The 18,447-nt window shown below is 38.3% G+C and overlaps 2 protein-coding genes across 6 annotated transcripts in view; one reads left to right on the top strand and one right to left on the bottom strand.

Moving 5' to 3' along the window:
• The window catches only part of TBCA (tubulin folding cofactor A), a 530,652-nt gene that overhangs the window by 334,115 nt on the left and 178,090 nt on the right, over positions 1-18,447 (bottom strand). The gene's annotated exons all lie outside the window — the stretch shown is intronic.
• Positions 1-18,447, top strand: part of PDE8B (phosphodiesterase 8B) — a 73,517-nt gene that overhangs the window by 6,853 nt on the left and 48,217 nt on the right. The window lies entirely within an intron of this gene.

The raw sequence follows: 18,447 nt of genomic DNA, 5'->3' as shown, positions 1-18,447 counted from the left end.
CACCTTGCTGGTGTAGGGCTGTGGAGATGCTCCTGGAGGAGCGGGCGAGGGCTGTGTCTATAGGGTACCTGGAAGACTTGGGTCCCCCTCTCAGTGGCTAAGACAGGCACTGCTGCATCCTGCCTGTCAACGTCTTCCCTTAAGTTTAGCACTTGAAAAGAGATCATTGAGCTGGATTTTCTTTTTCCATGAAGTTTGTTTGACTTGTGGGTTATTTTTTGTTTGGTTGGTTTTTTTTTGTTTGTTTGTTTTTTGGTTTTGTTTTGTTTTGTTTTTTTAATATCAGAGTAGGCAACTTCCCTGAAAGCTTTTAGAAATTTAATTTTGCTTTGTTGACCCCTTCTAAAGTTTATTAATTTAAAAAAAAAAAAACAAAAAAAAACCAAAAACAAACTAGTGTCATGATCCCAGCTGCATCTTAGGTTACTTTTCTGTTGTACTAAGAAAGCAGGATATCATGTCACAAAGTAATCCTAGTATTTTGTTAGAATATCAGTAAGAAATTCCAAAGTTATAAAATATTCCTTAATAATTTAAAAATTCAGAAGTCATCTTAAGGAAAACATAAGTGGGAGAAATCACAGAAAAAAAAAACCAAACACCCCCACAGCCCATTGTCATATTGTTAGCTCAAACACTGAGAAACTTTTAGAATTGTCTACAGTCACATTGACTGTTTTACTCATTCAGATGAAGAGCCTGCATCATCAACAACTGGGATAAAACTTTCATCCACACTATGGTATGAAACTAGCATTAAAAGAAATCAACCTGTAATAATTTCAACCCCATTCAGTTCAAATAAAAATAAAATAAAAGCCAACCAAACAAAAAATTATGCCATGTCACTTAAAATATATGGCTTATCTAAACCTTACTTTCAAAGTCTATTTGATCTGTATTAATTTGGCATGAGGTCAGTGTTAAAAAAGATAATTTTTTGTTGTTTTCTTTTCTTCTCCTTTCCTTAATGAAAAGTTCTGAACTGTTCAGAGCATTGAAATGTTTTGGTCCCATCTCACTCATACTGTTTATGAGTAACGGTTCAGCAATTTTGGTGGGTGGGTGTGTTTCTTTTGATCTTGAAAGCCTGGTAAGCAGTTATCTACAGGTTGCCTGACAAAGTTCTCAAGTAGACTTGTTAAGAGTTAGAAGATGAGTCTGTACCTTGATTTGGGAGAGGACTCACAGTTTCTGGTGCCCAGCCATACACTCTGTTCTTAAGGTACTTGGGCAGAAGCACTCAATTGAAAAAAAAAACAGATATTCCTTCCCCTTGTACCCTCCTTAACAAAGCAAAACATTATTATGAAAAAAAAGAGTATTAATATCTCAAATGCCCCATCACCTTTGTATAAAGATACAAGGCATTTAGCTTCCGTCACAGGAGCATAACAATGAGCTGAGAAGATGCTGACTGTATAATGGCTGCTTGACTCATTGCTCAGTTATTGCTGGTTCTGAAGTGCAACAGTACCAGCTGTTTAGCAAGAAGTAAATAGTTTTTTGGACACTTCTTTGGGGATTTGAAAATGTAAAAAAATGCTTACCTTATACATGTTTACATATTTTAATTATGGTCAAATCTTAAGCAGAAGTTGTGAAAAGTTCTGATTTTCTTGAGTATCTTGACACTTCAGCATTAATAAAACTTTACAGCAACAGACAAGTTTCAAAGCTCATGTTGCTAACATATTAGCTAGATGGAAAAAGCCTCCAAACTACTTGCAGGCTTCCATTGATTGCTTTATCATATTTTTCTTCTTGAAATTACAAGAACAGCAGGTATAATTATTTGGTTCTTCTTATGCTGTCTTTTTTGTAGAAAAGAAAGACTTGTTTATGAGCCTCTCTTGATCAGTCACAATAGCAATAGATTTTGACAGCTTTCAGGCTTTTCTGTAGCAAAATAATTATTAGACGCAAAGCTCTGAAATAAGCAAAAATACAGTGGGACAGTATCTCTTACCAATGTTGGTCTGTGTTAAGTTCCAAGGTGGAAGTGTTGGGACATATCCTTCTCTTCAAAATGTCAAGGACATGGGCTTTTTGGTTGAGTGGGTTTTTTTGGTTTTTTTTTGTTTGTTTTTGTTTGTTTGCTTGTTTGTTTTTGTTTGTTTGTTTGTTTTGGTTGTTTTGTTTTGCTTTGCTTTGTTTTTTATGTGGGGAATAAGTCAAAGTCAAAGACTGCAGCCAAATATGAAGGGGAGAACATCAAGAAATCCAGCCACTGAGAGAGTTGCATCAGGTTCATAGGTCCTGTAGAAATACAGTCATAAGTATTGCCTTGATTTCAAATACAGTTGTCTCTCAAGCAGTACCAAGTATAAGAAAAGTCAGTGTACTTCTTGAACTTCTGTTTTTGTTTGAGGTGTAGTATGGTTTAACTGGCTAGTAGTAAGTTCTGTGGCATGTGGAACACACCAGATGTACTGTAAACTTAGAAAATAAACCTCCCAACTCTGTAACTTAGTGTGATGAAGGTCCATTTCACAACTCAGTAGGTCACCTGAGACATAAGACACCTCTTGAATATAGTTGAGGTGTGCAGTTAGCATAAAAAAATTGAACAGGCCAAAAAGTATTGAAATATGTTACAGTGCAGGACCTTGTTAATTTAGGCTAGCTGTTCTCTGAGAGGTGCTGGCCTGAATAGCTCTTACCATAAAGAAAATTGCTAATATAGAGGTGTTCTTCTGTGACTAAGCCCAGACATCTTAAATTAATACAGTAAAAGGACTTTTGCTGCTCTGTATCTGACCTTTCCATTCCTCCTTCAAATGATGCAGGTGAGTTTTGACAAGCACTGTAGTTATGCTCTTAAGCAATGCTAGACAGAAGAACTGTTACAGAACAGATAAAACCATTTCTTCAGAAAATACTAAACCACCTGGCAAAGAGAAGCCTGATTAATGACTTCACATTGAGTCACATAACATTCTGGACTTTCAAAACTGCTCTGGATGATATGCATTTATATCACTAAATATAAAATGAACACATGTGCGTGTGCACACAGGTGCATAAGAAAAGAGAATTGCTGAAAGCTTGTAAGAGAACAATGAGCCTCAATAGTTTCATCATTAGAATTCAACAGGTCCAGGACCCCTCTAAGTCCTTCAGTAAAAATTTATTTTGGAATTTTGACTTTCAGTGCTCAAAATACCCAGTGGTTTTAAACTGACCACTACCAACATCTGTTTTACACCTTTTACTGTTTGATATGCACAAAATGAGACTGAGGTTTTATCTTCTGAGGAGCTTGGTGTGAATCTTGCAATATTTTCTCTATTGTACATGTAATTTTTCTAAAAATGCCTTTAGTGAACACTGCATGTACCTGTGTGGCTGCTAGAAAATAACATGTGAAGTGTTTTATGATGCAGCAGAGTTTACGTATTTTTGGTGAGTCTTGTCAAACCCAAGATTATAGCTTAAGGAAATCAACAATTGCATTTACTCACATAAAGACCAAAGTACAGAGCATTGTGAAGAGCCGCCTGTGTGTTTGAAGTGGTTGAGGGCATGAGCTTACAGCAACAATTGCCACCTGATGATCTCTTGTGTAGTACTGTCTCCCTCTGTCATAGATCAGTAGGTGCATTTCTAGCCCAGAAAGTCACCAGCAGTCACCTTGCTGCACAGGGAAGCAACACAGCATCTGGCTGTCCCCTTGCTTCTCTGAGGGCATCTTCTCTGGGGCAGTCTCACAGACCATAAAGTAGAATGAGATCATTCTGCAGGAGCTTCCACAGCTCCCCCAAAACACCAGTGCTTTTGGCTTATGACACTTGAGTCACCTTTCCCTCTATGTGAGGAAGAAGCTCTGTGCAAAGATACATTATTAATTCTGAGTTAAGGTGACATTCTCTACAGCTTATTGGTGGCAGTGTCTACTCCAGGTAACTTCCTTCACTTGAGAGGACCATTAATCCATTTGCCAGTGAATTTTATTTTTCCCTTTCAGTTCAGCCATTTGTGTCAACCACAGCCCCATCCTTCAGCATCCAATTATTTATAAATCTCTTTCTCACCCATGTTGTCAGCTGTAAAAGAACAAAATGCATTGGAGACATGCTGTTCCTTTGTATTACCTCTGACTCTTTGAATAGTGAGGTACTCTGGAGAATAGTTTTTTTTAAATCTGTGCATATCTCTACCCTGTAAATCTCTGACTTGACTATCCAATGCCAAATATTTCATATCTTGGATGTAGAAAGGGTAGAGTGCAGATTTATGCTGAGAAAGCCCTCAGCTAAATGGTGCTACTTCAGAAGCCATCTCCATATTAAACTCTTAATAATGTGAGATATTCACTTTGAAAATGCATGTCTAATTTTGATGTACATGTACAATTCGTTGACCTTTTGCCGTGGATTCAGATTGCATCTGAGGAGGCAGCTTTGGATCCAAAAGGATGGGAAAACTGGACCAATGCAGTTGGTTTCATAGTATGGAAGAATGGAGCAGAAATCGCAAAGATCTGGGCCACCTGGACTCCAGCAGACAGAATTCACAGACAATACAGCCAGGTGTGAGCATGTGTATAGATATAATTAAACCACATTTAAATAAGAATTCCAAAGGAACAATGGATAGTTGAGAGACTCTGCATAAGTAGGGTCAGTAACATTCACTGATGAAATGGGTAGAATGGAGCCTTGAAGCAATATAGGTAGCAAAAATCAAGACATTCAACATCTGTTTGTAACCCTAGGAGAAACTGCTCAAAGTCAGTTTTCATATAGAATTGCAGACTGTCAGATTTAATTATAATTAATTTTTTTTGTATTTGGAAGAGTGAGGTCTGATTCCTATCCTGTTATATGCATGTTTTCATCAAATAGTGATATAGTTACAGGTGGTATACCTGTCAGTGCTGTAAAAAAAAAAAAAATCAATGTAATTGAATATGGAATTGAACATGAGGTCTCTGGTGTTAGCTTGGGAGCTGCTTCCAGCAGTCAATTTTCCCTTTTCTTTCAGGTTAGCCATTTTGCCAAAGAACAGAGAGAGAGGCTTTCCTCTTCCCCTGCTGCAGATTTGGAAGGCTGTCTGAAGGCACTGTGGACTTGAATGTTGTCAATGGTCATTGTTCTCCTGCAGTTATCGTGTCCATTATAAAATGCAATTTATCAAACCATTGTGCTAGCCCAAAAACCAAGATATCTCTTTTAGAAAAGGAGAGAGACAATTAGGTTTAGCTTTTTTATGTGTTCTTCTCCAAAGTTAATCAAATTTCTTCTGAGACCCCAGAATAGGTGTTAATGTGATGACTCAGGTGTTTTCTGGAGAGACTCCCAAGCTCAAGTCTCTGTTTTCAAAGTGTCTAAAAAGGTTCTCCCCTTTGTGAGTACACTTCTTCCTGGACTGTTGGCTATTGTGGGTTTCTCTTTCTCTTGCTTTTAAGATTGCTTCCCTGAAATCCATGCATTCCAAAGAGTCCTGCTGGATGAATTACTACTTCCTCCTTGTCACAAAGACAAATCTTTCTTAAACAGCTGTTTAATTATATGATGAAAAAACACAAGATTTCAGAAAGGGTGGTTATATTACATTCCAGAATAAATCCATTCACATGTGTTAAATGTTTAGGTCTGTGTTAATGTTCCAAGCAGCATTGTGGCTCATGGAAGAAGTCAGTAACTGCCATGTCAAACATCTTGCCATGGCCTTGTTTCAGGCTGCTGCATTATACCTCAGATTGCAATGTAAAGGAGTCTAGGATAGCAAGAAAAAAAAGTTAAGATTTCTTGCATTCTCATGGTCATGGTGTACTGATCTGCAGCTGCTGGACAGCGCTCCTTCCCCTTGGAGCTCTGGATGGCAGCCACAGTGTGCTGGTGGAAACCTGGGAAATCTTTGGGTACCTTTGTTCCAAAGACATCAAAAAGGTCAGCTGGAGTACTATGATGGTGTGGTGGGTGATTAGAGAAGAGATGGATGAAGTGAAGATCTGAGATGGACTAAGCAGGTGAGATATCATTGTTCAAGTAGTAAAAAAGTGATCAATCTAGCCAAGCTGGGGTGGTTGTGGATGGGTCCTGTATTATGGGCTGGAGGAGGTCAGGGCAGAGAAACATGCCAAAGGGAATGGGGCTTAAGGGGCATGTGGGTAGAGAGATGTTTTGGGGGGAAATAAAATATTTTCTTGGTGGCACTGGATGTCTTTGATGCTTAGGAGTCTTGAGGAGATGTGATGTCTGAATCTAGAGATTTCTGTCCAAATCTTAGAGCTGCACAACAAAAACATATCTTTTCTGCTCAGTGCTGCTGCAACAGGAATTGCCTAGATGATGTTCTGTGTATAAAACTGTAGTAATGTAGTCACTGCTGCCTAAAGTCACTTGTTAGTCTTGCTTCTCTCCATTTTATTAATGAACCCATCACAATAGCAGAGGACTCCTACATCTTATAGTCAAACACTTGAAAGCAAGAGAGAAGTATCTAATATTAGTCTAGACAAACTGAAGATCACAAACCACCTGTTTTCTGAAGGAAGTTTTGACAAAAGAGAGACAAAAGTATTCTCCCCAAAACCAAAATTACAACAACAAAATAACACCAAAGCAACATGAGCTAACACTAGGAATCAAAATTGTTCTAATATGGTGATAATACTGATATAACTGGTTTTGGTATAACTTCTGAGATAAGTTTGTTAAATGGCAGCATGCAGTCCTGTATTGCCATCCCAATTAGGAAAGAATTCACACAATGTGTTAGCTCAGTGAGTCTGGTGCATGGGAATCATTTAAACTTAATGGTATTTCTTTCTTTCAAATGTAACTTTGTAATTTGTTTGGTGCAACAGTTTCTTTGATACATTCTGGGATTTTTTTGTTGTTGTTTTGTTTTTGTTTGTTTGTTTGTTTCAGTGTGACAGAGCTTTTACTACTCTAGTTCTTCAGGTGAGGTTGGACTGAGCAACAGAACTGTTTGTTTTTTTTTTTTTCCACACCATTAGCGGGTTAAAAACTATGTGTTTGATAGATTTATTTGAGGCTCACACGCAAGACAAAAGTTGCGTAAATCTTAAAGACAAAATATTTTAAATGTCATAATTTTAAGTTAGATTCTGTGCATCCTGATGGTAGAGATGTCAGACTTTTTCTTTCAGATTTATGAAAGTGAAATATAAAATTATTGAGACCAGAAAAACTAGTGGGACTGATGAGTATTACAGTCAACCAGAATGGGTGTCTGTTTGCACATACACATTAACAAGAACAGCTGATGCACATACAGATCTCTTTTGGCCCTCTGGCATTTTAGTGGCTTAGGGACTATCCATATAGTTCAAAGAGTTCAGTAATGAACTGTCTTCAAAGAAGGGAATCTTTTTCATGGGTTCCACTGCATTTATACAAGAGGCTATTTTTAGATGAAGCTTTTTTTTGCCCCTTTGGAGCTATAAGATATCTGTGACCTCACCTTAGATTTGAAAAATCTGCTGTGCTGAAAATAACTCCTTTAAGACCATCCTTTCATGTTTGCTTTATTGTTATTTTTTATTTAGTTGTCAATATCTGCAGACCTGTAGATAGTTTTAAACTGAAAAAGGTGCTATGTTTCTGTAGCTCATATGTGAAGTCTTGTCAGAGAATACTGTTTTCCTGCATGGCTGATGCACATGATTGCCTGTCAAAGGATGACCCTTAATCATCTGAATTTTTTGTGTATCACTTCCTATCACTGAAGAAAGACCAGCATTTTATTTCAAAATCTAACAAATGAGCTTAAAATATAGTATTTACTGTACAAAACAATGTTTAATGATATGACAAAAACTTGGTATCATTTTGCCCTTCCAGCCCCAGTGCAGAAATGTGAAATGCATACATATAGTCCAGTAGTACAAATTCAGAAGTCGCCATTCCATATGTTAGAATGCAAATCTTGCATCTGGAAAGATAACACTGACATGAGTGAGATGATGATCTGGCTTTTCTTAGATAGGCAGTGGGCAAAAGCTATTCAAATGTTCTGAAAATTTCCCCACATTTTATTTTTAATTCAATAGGAATAAATTACTGGGTTGTGATACATTCTCTTGTGGCTAAGGGGCTATCAGGGATCAAAACAGCTGGCATTATACCTCCTACACAGCCCTTAGCTATTTTAGCTGTAGTTGGGCTGGGCAGTGCTGCTGCTCCAATTGGCTTGTTCCTAACTCTCCCTGATAACTGTTCAACATTTCTTGGTGGGCGAAGGAGGTAGTGGCCAGACATTGGTGCAGTATACAAGATTTGCATCACTTGGAGATGTCAGCAGTGCTTCCTTTCATTGATCAGCCACTCTCCCCGTCAGAGGATTTTTGTTTTTCAGCTGTTCTTTCAATGTAGGATCACTGAGGAAGTGATCACATAGGAAAAGGATAGTTTGCCTTCTTTGAAAAATGGGAGATTCTTTTGTATGTTTGTACATATACTTGCTGTATTATTATCTGCAGGTGGGTGAGCCATCTGCTGGCATCTTTCCTCCAGTTTTGGTTGACTTTATTCCCAAAATACATTTTATTTATTTTATTACCCCACTCCTTGCCCTTTCGAATAGTTGCAGAGGTATTGTCATTACTGAAAATGGGATCAAAGCAGGCTACATTTAAATGTGTGAATTCCTTGGTTCTTTTTGGTCACAGTTCACAGCTTGCTTCTACCAGGTGCTAAGTATCTTCAATCATTCTTCCTCACTCTGAAGGAGGGTTGTTCTTTGTCTATTCCAAGTATTGTCTAAGCTGATTAGTATCTGACAATATAGGTATATCTTCTTTTTTACTATCTATATGCATGGCACGGACAAGAAAAAATCATGGCATAACTGTGTGACAGAAAAAAGTACCTTCATGCTGCCTATCACAGAATTAAGTGCAAAACCGGGAAGAGCCTTCTGTGCATTTTCTCTAATCTCCTTTCAAATTTTTCCTGCTTGCCTTCTTAAGAATTCATTCGGCAACTGACTTGTATGCTAATGGGAAGTTGTAAGAATTGAATTTTCTGTTTATTCAAGAGAAATACTTCAGCCACAAAGTTCTGGGAAAAAATGTTTCATGTAAATTAGAAATTACTATAGTCAGTTTGAGATTCTCATTATACTTTGATAAAAATGTTCACCTGATTTACTGCTTCTTCAAAAGGCTTTATTTCTAATACATTAATATCTTCTATTAGCTGGGACGATCCAGCTGAAAAATTTCTCCCTCTTTGGTACTGCTAATTTCACTTCATACTGCAGTGCCGCAGTCCAAAGGCATGTTACCATAGAGATACCCACAGGAGTTTTAAACCAACTTTAGGTTACTAAAGCTTGAGTGCTAATGATTACTGCAACATCAGCTGTGGAATGCACACTGTCAGGATGGATACATGATTCACCAGCCGACTACACCTAACTACAGTCCAGTGATGTTCCTTTTTGAGGTTGGAAGCATAGGACTGAGACCTTACACTTCTCACTGAGCCTGAGCCACTCTTGCACTAGGGCACCTGACGAGGTGCATAAACACCTCAGCTGTGCCACTATTATAAGGGAGAAGTAGGTGGCCTTGAACAACTAGATCAAATCTAAAAAGGTCCAGTGTCTCCCAAAATGGAATCGCAGTGCTTGCTGGTCTTCCTCCTTGTTTGGTAACAGACATGCGGTTTTTTTAACTTTTTGTGATGAAGTATTTCACACCTTGGGTAGAGATTGCATTGTTAGATCAATATTCAGGGTGAAAAATAAAATTAGTGATTATTTACTCATCTCACCATCAGCCATAACGTCTTGTATGTAGTTACAGATTTGGCTCCACTGTGTGTTTAATGCTTGCAGATGTGTTCAGTGGGGACATATGGAAATGGAAGTTCATTCCCTTTTGAAGAAAAAGATTAAGTGGAGCACTAAGATGAAGAATTTAACAATCTTTAAATAAATATGGTTTCTTATTTGGTTTGCTTCTGATCTCAAATCTGTCAAAAGAAACTAAGCAAGGTGGATGAGTAGGCTATTGCTGGTTCTGTTGTCATGTTTCTTTTCATAGAGAACCTAGTCATACGAGGCAGCACATGGATGAAATGCTTTCCTGTTATTGCTGACAGTGACAGAAGAGTAAAGTGTATGACAGTGGTCATTTATGTTCTGTAGTACATATAAATTCATGAAGACTGCTGTGCTGCTTCATGCTGGAGAGTCAATTTCTGCTTTGGAATGAGGAGTCCTGCAACACCGCAGAGTTTGTCTCAGTGTGACCAAGTGGGAGCAAACTCCCTTGGCTGGAAGGGTAGTTTCCAATGCACAGATGAAGATCCCACTCCCAAAATTAAAAGGAAACTGTGCCTAGCCTTGCCTTTAGCTTGCCTTTGTAGACTTCCAAATATATATTTCTTAGCTTATTCCTGGTAAGTGTTTTTAGGCAATCATATTTTGAATGTGGTAAAAGTGTCTGAATAATGTAAGAAATACCTCTGTATACATCATGATTGAAATGCAAGATTAGAAAATGACTTTTCTTTTGATTTTTATTTTTAATGGCAGAGAATATTTTTGGGATATTGTTTTAATGAAGTGAAATATAAAATGCCAGTTAATACAAAGGCATTTCATTTAAACTTTTTAAACTGTATGGGACAAACTGTATCTGCAAATATATATATTTCTGCAAGAGGAATTGAAACACAAGAAACTTTGATAATATGAAATATTAAGCATTAGCCAGCGCTTCAGACTTTTATGGGGAAGTGGCATTTTCTCAGCATTTTGTTTGTATTTAGTACACATTTTCTTAAAAATTGATGCTGAAATGCATCAGCAGTGCATGCTTCTATAAACTCCCCATAGTTCTCATTACTAGAAAAATTACTTCTAACCTTCTTTCTCATCTTTCTGGTAACTTTTGTGGGGGCTCTTTTCCTGAGACCTCCACTTGTTCTCTAGAGTACACAAGACAAATCCCCATCTCAGAACAGATCTCTCTGCATGGTAAGTACACCATGCTGACCGTAAAATTGCCTTTAAGTCTATCAGAGCTGTTGTCTCTGACCTACTGCAGATTCATACCTATTGCAGTGGTGTGTCAAGGCCACTTGTTTTTCAGAGTACACAAGGCGAATTCCCATTTCAGAACAGATCTCTCTGCATGGTAAGTCAACCATGCTGACTGTAAAATTGCCTTTAGGACTATCAGAGCTGTTGTCTCAGACCTACTGTGGATTCAGGGTATGCTGATTCACACCAGCTTTAAAAATATTACTATATCTACCTAGAGGACTTTAAAATGTCTTTGCTTTATTTTTAATGTAAGTTTTCTGAATAATCTGTATCTGTTACGTGGCGGTCTCTATGAAAAACAAAATGACTGCAAATTACAGAATGTGTCAGACTGTATTGTGCTTCTCAGCTATATATAAAAAAGGAGGTAGTGTTCCATGGTGCCCATGGCATGAGTTCCCATCAACAGTACAAAAATAAGTAAAAGAGCTTTTTTGGGAGGATTAATAAGTAAAAAATTACTCCTGTGTGTTTTGGAAATGACTAAGGCCTTCTGTAGGGAACGGATGTGGGAGGTGTCACATGTGCTTACACTGATCTGGTACAAATTATCCTGTGTTGACTATTCTTAGAGATACAATGTTAGTTTGGTGTCTTGATTGGACCTTTTGCAGCTGTTACATCTTTGCAATCCTGATCTTCATTGAAGCCTGACTTAGCAAAATATTTAGGGGCACAGGTAGAACCATCCAGCTTGACTGGAAAAACCAGAGCACCCATTTGACTTAACTTTTTCGCAGGGTCATTGCACCCAGAAGTCTAAAATAGCCTTGAGGTGGTTATGACCTATGTCTGGCAGCAAAATTTGGAGCAGTTGGTTAGCTCCATGCCATTGAGGTCTAAAAGGGAAAAATGGGATTTCTCCGAGAATTGCATGTGTGAAAATTCATTGCTTTAGTAATTTTATATGGATCCAAAGACTTGAGGTCTAAATTCTGTAAGGGATAGTAATGATACATTTGCAATGCTGTAACTGAAAGGGTATGGGGTGCTCTTTTGTTAGTCAGTGTGAGGATCCAGCAATCTGCATTACCACTCCATCACAGGATTTCTACAGGTAGGACTAGTGAGCAAGTCAGAGTCTTATGTGTGCCCAGAAATGAACATTTTATGTTCTTTGACTGGAACAATTACAGACATTTTATTACAGAGGAGAAGACCTCCCAGCCCAAAGGCTCTTATTTGCTTTTGGGAAAGCATTTGATCTTTAACAGCAACTTGCTATGTGAAGTAAAATGTAATTTCTGGACTCTTGGGTCAGAGAGCTGGCCCTTGCAATTGTTGGAAGCCACCTCCTCTATCTCCTTCCGTTTCATCAAAGCCTTGAAAAAGTTTATTTCTGGTCTCTGATTTACTGATGGGAGTCCTAAGCTGTCATGTCTGCTTTTTCTGTTGTATTCAGCTAAGATGCTTCTAACAGATAGCAACAAAACTCTTTGTATTGTTTGAATTTCACTTTATTTCTATGACTCCTGCGGCCAAGGCTCTCTGCTACCCTACCTATCTTGCAGTTGGTTTTTTTCCTCCAGTTTTTTAATAGCTTTGCTTGTGGCATTCCAACAAACCCCTTTCAGCAGTCTTGAACAGGACTAGTTTATTAAATTTTCTTTCTCTTGAAAATTTTATTATTTTATAAGTTTTTATTTTATATATATATATATTTATAAATATTTAAATATTTTTTAATCTGCACTCATTTTAGAGTGACCCCATATGTTTTATAAAATGATATTGTATTGCATTTTTTGTTCCATATAACTCAATATTTTTGTTCTTCCATAGAACTCTGTCACAGAGGGACACAGATTAGTACAAGTGGCCTGAATGCCCAGACCACTTTACCTGCTCTTGTGGCAGCTCCTTTCCTTCAGTTGATGACAATCAAATATTCCTTAACTTCTTTGAAAACTGACTGGGACCCAGTTAGAAACTTACAGAAGTTACTGTTTCCGATCTTGTGACATGCACTTGTAATAAGTACAATATTAACAGAGAACACAATATATTTCCCTGCAGAGTGCCTCCAGAGATGGCGGTAAAATAAAGAGATATATGAGAGAGATATTTAACGGAAAACTCAGCAATAGCTTTTTCTGTTGTAATCTCAGTGTAACAGTGTGAATAATTTTTGCATAAGCAGTTATTCGTTGGAGTTGTGCATGATACAGGGTCTAATCCACTGAAGTGAAGACATCATATCTTATAAAATCTGTGTTGGTGAAAATGTTTGTCTGTGAATTGAAACTAAAATATTTTATGGCTTTCAGAGGCTGGAGTTTCTTAATAAGGGTGGTTGTAAAGTGTCAGGCTTTTAATGTCCATGTGATCTCTTGGAGAGGAGATAAATACTCTTCCACAGTTCATGGTAGGTATGTAGTTCCTGTTGCTTAGTAAGGGCTTAATTCAGTGAAGTCCTGAACCTTTCGGCTATGCTGCCTTTAACTGTACAAGAAGCCCTTTTTGTCTCCAGAAATCTTGCTCATAAAATAGAATTAAACAATTGCTGAGATGGGTTCAGCTTCTGCAGTATAAGGTGCACTGAAACTACAACTCTTCTTTGGGGAGAGAAAATTTGACAGTTAACATTGCACACAGCAGGCAGAACTTCCACTTTTAATTCTTAAGGGTGGAAGTTCATGCTGTGCATGTGCAGAAGCCATGGCAGAAAATTGATTGACAAGACATTTGCAAGAGGGTCGTGCTTCACTGTGTGTGCAATTTTTTTTATCTTCTCAGTAATGTGTTGGTAGTAAGTTGCATAATTACATCCTCATAATGGACAATCCTAATGGTGGATAAAAAAAAACTATATTGTGTTCAAAGAGATATCAGTACATAAAAACTGGAATTGCAGTAAGAGATCTTTGTAGAACATTTGCATGAGTCTTGCAATGCTGGGTCTGAACCGTGGCACTTAATTTTATGGCATGTCTCCTTGGTAAGAGTGAAACAAAATGTCAAAAAAATACTTTTTCCAGAAAGCTTTTAATTTCACACATACACACTGTGTAAGTAATGATGAGTAATACCAAATATTGTGTAAGTAATAATTTGTGCTGGTTCAGTAGACCAGGTGAAGGTCTATTGTATGCCTTCTTTCCATACTTTTGCAGAGTTTATTTGGATTGCAGCTGTATGCAAAAGTTAAATCCTAAAATCAGATACTTATCCTACCTGCCTTTATATTAATAAATAATAGCAGTCAAATTTTCATGTCTGCATTCAAGTTTGTAAGACTGGGTAACTAAGTTTCATCAGAGTATTTCTTGTTTCAGTGAGGTATGAATTCTTCAGGTGCATCTAACACTTGCTTTTCTGTTCCTCTGAGTTAGAGCTTCCCTTTTCTCTACCACTTCATGTATGTCACTTATACCTACCTTGTATAAATACTCCTTCTACTCTTTCTCATGCTTCATCTCTGTTTGAGTCGGGCATATAGGATCAGTCAGCCCACGTGCCCTATTATAAAAGTCTTTTGTCTTTGAGAATTGTAAAATAGGTGAGACAATCTTTGTAAACACTTTGTTCTTGAACAACAAAACTCAGAGGGTGGAAATTCTGGGTCTGGGTCACATCTATTGTGGCTTAGTTTGATGACTCACGAGTGGGTAAGGCTCTGTACATACCGCAGAGTGTTGTATCTGGATATCAGTCTTAGAGTATTTGAGACATGACTGCTGCTGTCTGGATTAGCTGCAGTGGCTTTGTCAAAACTAGAATAGAAACTTGAACTGAATTTAATGTGATCATGAATTATTCAGTCAGCATAAGAGCCTTGGAGCTGTTTATTTTGATGAGAATTTGGCTTTGATTTTCATTGCACAATTTTTAATGTGAGACATGGCACAGATTTTCATGTTAATAATTTGTAGTTTCACAATAACAGACAGTGCTAAACTGGAGGCTTTGTTGCAGGAGACAGCATCACTTGTGATACTTGAGATGGTAGGGTCTGCTCTGGGAATAATTCTATTTGTGGGTTTCTAACTAAAGGGTCAATGGCAAAATAGTTAATTTTGACATCTATTTAAATGCTAGGTTTGGATTTTAAAGTCAATGTTAGACTGTAATGGGAAAAGTGTCCATAGGTGTCGTCCTATAAACTTGGGAAGATTTAATACTGGTGTTATACTGCAAATTTGCAATTTGGAGTGTTGTTGGGTTTTGTATTTTTGTGGAGGTTTGGGGATATTTTTAATAGAGTTCCTAGGCATAATTCTAAGACATATCTTGTGGATGCCAAAGTTTTAATCAAAAGTCAAACTAGTTGTTTTCCACTGCCTGCTCCCAAACTCAACAGTCAAGACAGAAGTGCTGCAAAACAAATGCTGTCTGACAGTGTGAAGAAGCAGGGAGGAGAGAACATTATGTTTTCAAAGGACATGTATCTGTTCTTTATGTACAATGCCCTGTTCTTTACTGGAGTTTATTTTGGTTTTTTTGTAAAATGTAGATCAAAGTTCAATGCTGAGTTTTTTTTCTACCTGCAAGACAATTCAGAAAACTTCAGTAAATGACTCACTCTCATCAGAACATGCTTGTTCTGGATTTTGTTGGTTTTTTTGGCTTTTTTCCTTCTTTGTTCCAGCAAGAGGTGTATAGTGTTTTATAGAGGTTTTAGGCTGAGATACTATGTAAGTGGCTTTCAGGAGCTGGCAAAAGAAGATAGAAACAGACCTCTTTGAACCAGTAAAAATTTCATTCCAGCAATGCCCACCCAAGAGAAGAAATAAGAGGGGGTAATACAAACCCAACACTCTGATGGTGACATCCATCATGTATCTCTGAAAAAGCAGCCTGGTAACCACTGCAGCCTAGGGCTGGAGTTGAAAGCTAGTGGTATCTACAGTGAATAGTGTTGGAGAAATGATAGCACAAAACCATGTGTTGGTTTTGCATGGCCTGGTTTTTGTAGCAGGGAGGACACAGAGGTGGCTTCTGTGAGAAGCTGCCAGAAGCTTCCACCATGTCTGGCAGAACCAGTCCCTGATGGCTCTGGGGATGGACATGCTGCTGGCCAAGGCTGAGCCAATTAAAGATGATGGTAATACCTCTGTGATAACATGTATAAGAAGAAATCAAAGCAAAAGTAGTGGCGTACTTTTAATTCCAGCCAGAGAAGAGGAGGTGGTGAGAACATATGAGGGAAACAACATGTCCCCCTAGGGAGACTCCAAGGTCATTGGAGAAGGAGGGGAGGAGGTGCTCCAGGTGCTGGAGCTGAGATTCTTCTGCAGGCCATGGTGCAGACCACGGTGAAGCATCTGTGCCCCTGCAGCCCATGGGGATCCATGGGGGATGCAGAGATCCACCCACAGCCCATGGGGGAGGTGCCCATGCTGGAGCAGGTGGATGCCTGGAGGAGGCTGTGGTCCAGTGGGAGACTCTATGGAGAGAGGGGGCCCTTGCTTCCAGGCTGGAGCAGCCTGTCCTTGGAGAACTGCTTGTGAGATTGGAACCATGCTGGGGAAGTTCACGGAGAACTGTGTCCTGTGGGAGGGACCCCACACCCTCACAGGGGAAGGATTCCTCTCCCTGAGCAGCAGAAGAAAGCTCGGGTGATGAACTGACCAAAATCCCCACTCCCTGTCTCCCTGTGCTGTTGGTCGAAAGGAGGGAGGGGTTGGGGGAAAAGGTGATTTTTAAAGGCTTGGTTTTAGTTCTTATTATCCTCCTCTGATTCTGTTAGTAATAAACTCGGTATCTTTAAGTTTAGACTATTTTGCCCTTGGAGTATTTTCTCCCAGTCCTTATTTCAACTCATGAACTCTTCATGAAATTTTCTCTCTTCTGCCCAGCTGTAGCAGGGAGGGTGACTGAGAGGTTTTCATGGGTGCCTGGCATTTGGCCAGTGTCAAACCACGACACCACACCACATACCTTGAGTAATTTTTTTTTCGCTTTTAACCCTTGTAATAGAGTCCATAATTACCTACATGTGCACTTATACACCAAGATTTCAGATGCTGCTTCTGACTGCCCTCAGACTGTTGAGGGGCAAAATTTAAGTGATTTTGTTTACTTTCAGTAAAATGCTAAATAGTTTATTCTAAATAGTGGAAGCCAAGATAACTACATTTTTCAGTTTATCTACTACTGGAAGAGTAGGTACTTGAGGTAGGTAACTCAGGTGTATGCAGGTAACTTACAGATGCTTTTTCTTAATCAGTGTTTGGAAGGCAAAGTAAATTTTGCATTTTAAAATGATCCTTTAATTGCAGACTAGAATTATGCATCACAAATTATGAGTATTTACCTAGGCCAAGAGGTGATAGAAGACTATCATGACTATTTAGCTAATCTCTTCCTGCAAATTATGTTCTAGCTGTTTCTGTTCATATTTCTATGATTGTATTACCTGAAATATCCGGTATTAAAACTCACTTCTTGGGGTTTTTGTATCAATTTTAATAGCCATGCCCAAGAATTTATCTACTGTATTAAATCATAAACCTGTCTGCCTTGGGCAAGTGTACGGAGTCTTAGGCAACAGAGAGAAAAGAGGGCAGATGGAGAGGGATCACTCCCTGGGCCTCTCTTAACTTATACCAGCAGGGCCTGTGAGTTGAGGTTATGTTCCTACTGATGTGTTGTGCAGCAGCACAGGGGCCTACCTTTGGTAAGTTTTGTTCAACTGCTCTTTTAACAATGCCCCTTCCAGTGGCCTGCTATAAGTGCAAGCATCAGATTTCTTGTATTGGGAATACTCTTGGTGAGTCATTCTTCATTCTGCTCTACACTGCTCCTGATTTCATAGATACCAGTTCAGGTCCTTAGGAAGTTCTCTTCCTAGAAGAAGCAGCCTAGTCTTTTTAGTTATCCAAAGATATCTTGAAATTTCCTTATTATTCTTGTTACTTTCTCTTCAATTTTTCTAGTTTTCATAAATATGTCTCAAGGAAAGCAAAAGATTATGTACAACACTGAAAGTGTTGGTTTGCCATAAATGTACATGGTAGTATAATGTTATTTTGTTTGGATCTTTGTTCCTATCCTCACATTGGTTGATTTTTTTACTACCTCAACATACAAAGATGAAAATACAATTAACTTTTATATCTCTCTGTATCTATAGTCTTGGATTTTTCTCTCTCCCAGACACCAGTGCAAGTATTTTTGAAACAATTCAGTCTCAGTTGGTGTGCTTATCCCTAAGGTAAAGAAATTTGATTGGGTTCCCCAGTAAAGCCTGTGACTCATACTTCTGCAAAGCTGAGAATGGACAATAATGACAGATGGATTTACAGAAAGATGTCTCACCATGCCAAGATCCATAAGTCTGGACATATTCTGTTCACTTTGACAGATGTTTGTAAAAGTTTGTTTTCCCTTCACCTCTTCACACTGCAAGGGCATTACATAACTTACCTGCCAAGCGTATTCAGTTAAATGAAATTTGTGTGCTAACAAAATAAATAT

This window comes from Anomalospiza imberbis, chromosome Z (assembly GCF_031753505.1).
Source record: "Anomalospiza imberbis isolate Cuckoo-Finch-1a 21T00152 chromosome Z, ASM3175350v1, whole genome shotgun sequence".
Classification (NCBI taxonomy): domain Eukaryota; kingdom Metazoa; phylum Chordata; class Aves; order Passeriformes; family Viduidae; genus Anomalospiza; species Anomalospiza imberbis.
This window is presented reverse-complemented; position numbering and strand designations above follow the sequence as displayed.